General features: G+C 40.1%; 1 long non-coding RNA gene across 3 annotated transcripts; it reads left to right on the top strand.

The window, feature by feature from the left end:
- Positions 1-2,853: 2,853 nt before the first annotated feature.
- LOC123069102 (uncharacterized) lies at positions 2,854-7,408 on the top strand. Of its 3 annotated transcripts, XR_006432269.1 has the most exons (5): positions 2,854-3,321; positions 3,438-3,539; positions 4,182-4,359; positions 5,270-5,454; positions 7,090-7,408. It is a non-coding gene; the product is annotated as an uncharacterized lncRNA (long non-coding RNA). The 3 variants fall into 3 exon arrangements; XR_006432270.1 differs by lacking the exon at positions 7,090-7,408 and having other exon boundaries at positions 5,104-6,791; XR_006432268.1 differs by lacking the exon at positions 7,090-7,408 and having other exon boundaries at positions 5,270-6,791.
- The last annotated feature ends 924 nt before the right edge of the window (positions 7,409-8,332 follow it).

Genomic DNA, 8,332 nt, shown 5'->3' on the forward strand with positions numbered 1-8,332 from the left:
TGGTGTACACTTAGCAACTGTTTTCATGTTTCTAAAAAATGTTCATGAAATTATGAAAAGTATTAAACATGTGTTTAAAATGTTCACTATGTATTTGAAACATGTTCAACGTGTATTCAGATAAAAAATCAATGTTTATTTGAAAAGTATTTAATATGTATGTGAAAAATGTTCAACCTGTGTATGATTTTTTTGAAGTATATTTCAAAAACTAGACATGTATTTGAAAATAAGAAACAGATAGAAAAGGAAAATAAAAATAAAAAGGGGAAATCACATCAATGGTTCTGCATCCGTTGTGTACCTGTCGATAGAACATTCCAAAACCTCTCCTAGAAAGCTTTCGAACACTGAATTTTATTTGGGAAACATTTAGTGTCAGCCGACTGATTTTTTGCTCCATCCGCCCCCTCTTCTTCATGACGCGTGTCCCAGTGGGAGCACCGACTGTTTTTCTTCTCGTAACCTTATCTTGAGTTCTCCACGGGTCCTCACCCGCATGTTCTCCCTTGACCTTCTTCCCCGTGCAAACTCCATTCATTTTTTTCCAACACTACATCGCAGCATTGTGTTGCCGCCCACCACCATTGCTCCGACTCTCTCCGACCACCACAATACACCATCGTCGTTGATGCTACAAAACACCAGTGGCAGCAGCCATGGCGGAGGTCGATGCGCGCACATCACCTTTGGAACAAGTGTCTGCAACAACAGTGTTGTTGCGGAATGCCAACAACGAATGATGACTATGCCAGACGCAGCGGGAGATGTTACAATTTTCGCAACAAGGATAGTGTTACGGAAAATTAGACGCGGAGATGTGTTTGCAATTTTTGCAACAAGGTTCTTGTTGCAGAAAATTAAAGAAGAGGAGATTTTTGCAACAGAGGAGTTGTTGCAGGAAATTAGAGAAGAGAAGATTTCACAACAAAGCTCTTGTTGCAGGAAATTAGAGATGATGAGGTTTCGCAACAAGAGCAATGTTGCAAGAAATTAAAAAGAAAAAAGAAACTGACGGGCTCGCCATACACGATCAGACTGCTCGCGAGGCGGTGGATCTTTTTCCATTTTATTTGGCCGGCCAACTACTGGTGGCGCCAGAGCCGAGAGAAGCGTACGTCTACAATAAGCAAGACATAGCTATCGTGGCAAGCCAGATACTCGTCTCGCGTCAAGCGCCCCTGTGTTGATCCCGACCCAGGTAGCACGTCCTAACACATATTGTTTTCCATGCGTTGTTTACAAGCTAGCTAGCACAAACCGTACTATAGGTTTCCTTTTTTCTTTTTATTTATTTACTTTTAATTATATTTTCTGAATATATATGAAAGAAATTACATACATTTTCGAAGTTTTCATTGATATCCATGCATTAAATAAATGTTCAGGAAATATAGAATAATTGTTCACAACAGTTATAAAAATGTTTATACCATCAATTGTTTCAAAATTTAATAATTTTGACTCGTTTTAAAATATTTTCGTGACATTATAAAAAAATGATGAGATGCAAAAATTTATTTGCACAATTTATAAAAAGTTGAACCATTAAATAAAGTTTTCATGACATTTAAAACAGTTCACACATTTAAAAAATATACTTTATATTTCAGGAAAAAAGGTTCTAAATTGTGTTCTCCCAATTTTTAGAAATATTTACGCCCTTAAAATAGGTTCATTAGCACGAAAGAAATATTTGCATGTTTTAGTAGAAATGAGCATCTTATTTTCTAAAAATGTTAAATATTTGCTTTAAAATATTCGTTGTGTAATAAAAATGTTCATAGTGTATTTACAATCATTCAACATGTATTTGGATGAATGATAATCGTGTATTGAAAAATGTTCAACCTGTATCTAATTTGTTCCGTCCTGCATATGGAAAATATACATTGTGTATTAAAAATAGTTACATGTATTCGAGAAATGTAAATGAAAAGAAAAAGAAAGGAAAAATGACAATGAAAGACAAAAAATTAGAATGAAACTGATAAGAAAGTAAATAAAAATATGGGAAAAAATAGAGAAATCACCGATCAAAAACCTTCTAAAAACCAAGTGAAAGGTTCCAAAACCGTAAAGCCAGTGCAGTCATATGCTTGTTGGGCCACGGCCCACTAAGTAATCACCAAAGGCGGGCACTCGCTCGAGCTTGTTTTAAGCGAGGCATAGTCTTTGCATGTACTTGGGGCATTTCTTTTGCCTCAAAATAAATAACTAAGCATATTTCTTGTTTGAGCTGTGGTGGTCCTATTCGGCATTTTAAGCGCTGACTAGCACTATCACACTCACACGCATGCACTGGGCCATATCCCAATAACGATCCAGTTCACTCGCTTGCTTACACGCCAGCTAAAAACCAACACGTAGTGGTTTAATAAAAAACAAATTTTGGTTTTTCAAAATATTAGAAACATACATTTGACAAATTCTCACGGACTAAAAATTTCATCAATTCTAAAAAATGTTTGCGGATATAAAAAGTTCAAGAATATAATGAAATGTTGGCCTCTTTTGCAAATTTTATGAACTTTCAAAAAAAAAGATCCCGAATTTTAGAAATAATCTAGTTTTTTTTAAAATCAAGAATTATGAAAATGCTCAATTTTTTTAAAAGTAAACCAAAAGAAGGACAGTTAAAAAAACCCAGGAAATGCACCCCCAAGATGGGTCGGCCAATTAGGAACGAACGCCCAGAGCGGGACTATTTAGTGCAAATGCTATATCTCACTTATCTCTACTTCTAATGGAGCAGTTGGTGAATAGTCTGCGCGGTTTATTTTCGCTGGTTTATTTTCATTGCTGGTTTATTTTCGTCATCCTCCCACCTCCCCTCCCCACCCGACACAAGCACTGCAGAAGAAAAAACTAGCCCTGAGAAACACCGCTCCTCCCGATCTCCCGTCGAAAAGAAAAACGCAGGGACGAGTCGCTCCTGTCCCCTAGCCCCTCGCGCGCTAGGGTTCCTCACGGCGCCGTCGCTGTCGCCGCATGGGTGTTCATCCACTGGCCCTGCCTCCGGCGGCCGCCGCCGTAGCCGCCCACCTCCATCCTCTCCCCAGCCCCGTCGGCCTCCACTTCACTCCCCTCCTCCGCGGGCGCCACCAAACCGCCGCCGCCCTCCCCCCGCACCCGCACCCAAGGACTCAGCCGGTGGCCAGATCCGCCCCTCCCACTCACCCAACTCTCTCTTCGTCGCCGCCATCTAGGCCGGCCGATTCCGTAATGATCCGGCGCCGATCCGTTCCTGTAGCCGCCGTCGTTCGCGTACAGATCAGGCGCCGGTCCGCGGCCTGGAGTCTAGGATGTCAGCGCCACCAGGTACGTACATATGGATGTTCATCTTTCTTCCTCCGAACGAGCAGCGACCTATGCGTTTCTGATTCTAGATTTGTCCAATGATTTGCCTGATTGTTTCTTCTCTCTGATCTCTATAGTTTACCGATCAGGTCGTTAGCACTGCCGTCCAGGTGATAATAAACGCCGTTCACCACAACAAGAGGTGAACAACAAGAGGCGAGAGGCAGATTCTAGATAAGGTATGCCCTAGCAGGTTTTATGAATCAGAGGCGAGAGGCAGATTCTTGATGATGATTTTTAACTGGATCTTATATTATCATAGCTTTGTGCTAATTTCCAAAAATAATTGTCCTTTTTAATTTTAGTACTGTCATGCCATCTCGAAAGTATGCATTGAGAAGAAATTGTTGGATCAGATAGATAGTTACTATCATTACTAATTTGCATCGCGGAACGTTAGTAGAAATTTTTGAGGTAATATATGTATATATTATTTGATATGCTTAATGATTTTGGATGCCCTTATTTTTTGGCCTCAAATTTTATGTCTGCATAGATTGATTATTATTTAGACCTTTATACTAAAGGCCCTGGATTTTGTTTCGCCCTGGGCCCCTAAAATCCGAGGACCGGACCTGCCGGCGGCACTTGATTCTATTTTAGCTACAACCAAGTATCTACTTTAAAGTTATATAGATCAGATTTTGTCGATGAAGCTGATTTTCCTGATCCTATAATCCGTGTTCTGTCAAGCCAAACATGTTATTTTATTTAAGTTTGCATGACTGTATTTTTTATTTGTCATTTTCTAAAGTTTTCTGAACACTTCTGTTTTTCTGTCGAGCGCTAATAGAGAGAAAGCTGATTTCTTATTTTAACAGGGAGCAAACTGCGTAGCAAGATCAATAATGAATGGTTCAAGTCATGTGTTACAAGTTACAATGAGCAGGTGGTACTCAAGTCCGTTGATGATAAGGATATTATTCGAACATTTACTGCAATGAGGTCTCGGAAAGGGCATTTGCCTCGTGATTGTCTTTAGTGCGCTGCCGGTATTCGGTATGTTCCATCTGACCATCTCTATTCTTGCAAGCTTTCGATTTTTAATATATTCAAATAATTTGTATTTAAAAATTATGGGTTACTAGATCCGTTTTAATTTGCATTTCTATTCTTGCAAGTATTCGGTATTTGCATTCTTTTGTCCACGCTTTAATTCCTAGATCCGTTTGTTTCGGCGGCATTGTTACTTTGTTGTTTCTTCTGCTACAAGGCCCATGGTTATAGTAAACCTTCTTATTTTAAGCATCCTATCAAACCTACTTAAACAAACGTGTGCCCTTTTGCCCACATCTTCATGCTATTCATGTGCATGTTGCCTTAAAATATATTTTTGGTCAAAAAGCATACGGTTTCACCACAACAGGTAACACACAGGCCATATGGGTCCTCTGCTTATGGATCTGTACTTGTGTTTCGTATATGCTAACCATACTTTCTGTTGCTCTCGCCAAACTCTCGTGTTAACTGTTGAGTGATGGGAGCAGTTCATGACCTAACTAAAACCTCTGATCCAACACCTCATCACACTTTTGGTCAAACATGCATATTAGGCCAACGACACATTTTAGTGAATGAAAACTATGAGCTGAGAATAAATAGGAGCTCTGTTTGGTTCAGATATTTTCATACATAATTTGATGTACTTCTCATGGATATCTTCTTACACGTGAGTTTATTTTGAAGATGATAATAAGTTTTTGCCTTAGAGTTAATGCATAGTATATGACCGTCAATCTCCAGTTCGAGGAAGATTTTGGAGCAGCAACATACAAGCAGAGCTAAGATTGGTCCAGCCACTTCATTTATTTTCTGAAAAGGAATTGATGAAATGAGAGTATATTTTGAGAGATCCATCTATATGGTACGTTCAATGCTGATTTGATAATTTTGCGCATGTCTCGTGCAGGCATGCCAGCGCCTTCGTCGACTTCCACTCGCCAATCTGTAACGCCTATGCCCATGGTGGCAGGTCACACTCTGATGCAGCCGTGCACGCCGCCGCTACCAGACGACACCCCCATCGAGTAATACACCCCAGCCGAGATTTTCTATATCATCTCTGCCAAGGCGCAGTCATCGGAAGAGATTCAGGTAAGATTATCCTTGTTTTCTACATCAAATTTCTCATGTTCATCTGTCTAATCTTTGATACTACATTTCTTAGCTAATGTCCTCCTTGCCTGTACCATGTTCATATGATTAACAAAGGCTTGGCCATCTTAATATAGTAGCCCGTGAGGTGGATATATATACTACTCCCTCCATTCCTAAATATAAGTCTTTTTACAGATTCCAATATGGACTACTGAGTGAATCTACACTCTAAAGAATGTCTAAATGCATCCGTATGTAGTACATATTGAAATCTCCAAATGGACTTATATTTAGAAACAGAAGGAGTACTTCAGTTTGCATGAGAGAATAATCACTTATATGTGTGCCTCGATATTATAGTAGGATTGCTTGGATTATTTCTGTAGTACTTTGTCCAAAAATGTTGTTCTAATCCCTAGCTCACTTGAACCTGGGTGAACAGTAAAATAATTAAAGAATCTGATATATTTTTTAGTGTGAAACATTGACAAATGTCTTCATAGCAAATAGAAATTTGTCACCAGATGACATTCGTGGAAAATATGTCCAAAAAATAGTTGCAAATTTATCACCAGATAACATTGTGGAAAATAGTTGCGGCCGTACCGTGTGTTCTTTGTCGAATTTGTGTTTGATTTTTTCATTATATATTACTTCTTGCTTGCGCGAGGGTGGTTGTAGATTTGTTATTTTTTGCCCCGAAAAGAAGGTAACCGGATTAGTAGTCTAATTGAGTAGATGCTGGTGAGGGAGGGTTACTTGATTTTTATTGAGTACATTATGCTCCGCTTTGTGATGAGGTTTGAAATTTGATTGTTCTGATGTGTAATAGAGGGGGCAAAAGTGTTATCCATTTCATTGTTTCTGTGCATGTTTACGTTGACCATCGGTGGCGGGAGGCGGCATTGTTGGCGGCCGAAGGGGTGCTTGTGGAAGCAGGTGGTATAGTCGGCAGCTGTGGGGATTCGTTATTCTCCGAGGTTGGCGGGCTCGACGCCAGGCTCGATGGCGCTGCGGGATTGTCAAGCAGGAAAAGTTCGTCAACTCGTCCAGTTTGATGCTTTTCAACTGCTGGATAATGGTTTCGTGCCATGCGTCGTCTCCATGTATTTACTAAAACATTTACTATGCTCTTCTATTTGGAGAAAGAAGCCTGGTGCAGCCTACCAAGCTGGGGAGAGCCATAGAATGCCCATCTTGGAATTAGCTGTTCGACTGAATGTCCGGGACAAAGATATTGCCACCTCCTTTGAGTATGCTTGACTTGTATAATGCGATTTTCATTTATTTAGAGTGAATTACATAATATATAGATATGCATTATTATGGCTTTAGTAACTAATTTTCTCATGTTTAGAAACATGCGAGGTGGGGGGGTGTCTTTGCTTTACTTTGATTTTATATACCTCAATATTTTTTTTACATATGTTGCAATCGCAAAAATATTATCAACAAAAAATATTAAAAAATTAAAAAATTAAATTACTACTTCCAAATATTTGGCTGATTAGTCACCAAAAAAAGAACATCAAAAGCATATTTCTAATTAATAAGGTTGACAAGATATGCATTGCTACGCAGTTAGGAACTAATATGTGAATGGTAATTGTTCATGCCCAAGCATGGATGCAGGTGGATGTGGGCGCCAGGGCCGCCACCAAGGATGTAGGGGCCGTGCCACAACGGGCGAGGATGCATTAGGCACGCCGAAACTGACGAGGACACGTGAGCCGCACTGCAGCCTTAGTGTTTTTCCTAATTTTTTTAGGTACGCAAGGTTGATTTAATATTCACATGTATGCTGAAATTTTGACACCAAGAACCAGCAGTGGAGTGTTATACGAAATTTCTCCCGAGAGCTGTACTACCATTCTTTTTAGTATTGATTGACTAATTCCCATGAGTTGCCCCAAAATTGTAAATATGAATATGGATGATTAATTATGATTCTAATGAGGTCATTGGTTCTCATTAAAATAGCAGCATGAAATAACCCTGCATATATTTGTTGGATTTTAATTGACCAAATCAACTCAACTGATTTTTTTATTTCTACAGTATTTACTGACTTTTACATCCTGTTTTGCACGCTATGGGAGTGAAAATCTGTGATGCCCGGATAATTAGGCTATAGTAATTCCACACTATTGATGCCACATCACCTCGGTTACTGTTACTAATCTCGCGATGGTTCAAAAACGGTTCGAATTCAAATTTAAAATCAAGTCAAACAATTAAAGTTTTCAAAAGTCAAATCTAAAATGTTCTTAATGTGGCAAATACATCATGGATATTATTGGTGGAGTAACAACATCTTTATAAAATATTTAAATATCCTAAAGTGATTAAAACAACATCAAAACAATTAGTTATACTCCTAATATATTTTACCAAATTCTAAACTATTTTTATTCTGAGGTAAAAACTTCTTAGAACAGTGGATTAATTTGCCACACTATTTTTGGAGCTATTTTCATATTTTACTAAACCAAAAATATAGTGCAACTAAAATAAAACAGAAAGAAAATGAGAAAACAACAACAAAAGAAAAATAAAAGCCCCACCCCTCGCCGGGCCTCGGCCCAGCTGGCCACGGGGCTAGCCAGGCCGCCCAGCCGGCCCACTTGGCCCGCCCCCCCCCCCCCCACACACTCTGTTAACCCCCCACCCGACCGAAACCCTAGCCGTCGCCCCACTTCCCCCCACTCCCCACGACCGTAGCCACTCCCCCCCACACTCTAGATCGGGGAGGGCCCGATCCCGTCGCCCCCGACCCAGCCGCCACGACGCCGCCGGATCGCTTCCTCGGCCTCAACTGCCCCGACCCCATCGTCCCTGGTGCCCGCGCCTCGCCCTGCGCCCCGACGCCGCCCTG

Source organism: Triticum aestivum, chromosome 3B, assembly GCF_018294505.1.
Source record: "Triticum aestivum cultivar Chinese Spring chromosome 3B, IWGSC CS RefSeq v2.1, whole genome shotgun sequence".
NCBI lineage: Eukaryota > Viridiplantae > Streptophyta > Magnoliopsida > Poales > Poaceae > Triticum > Triticum aestivum.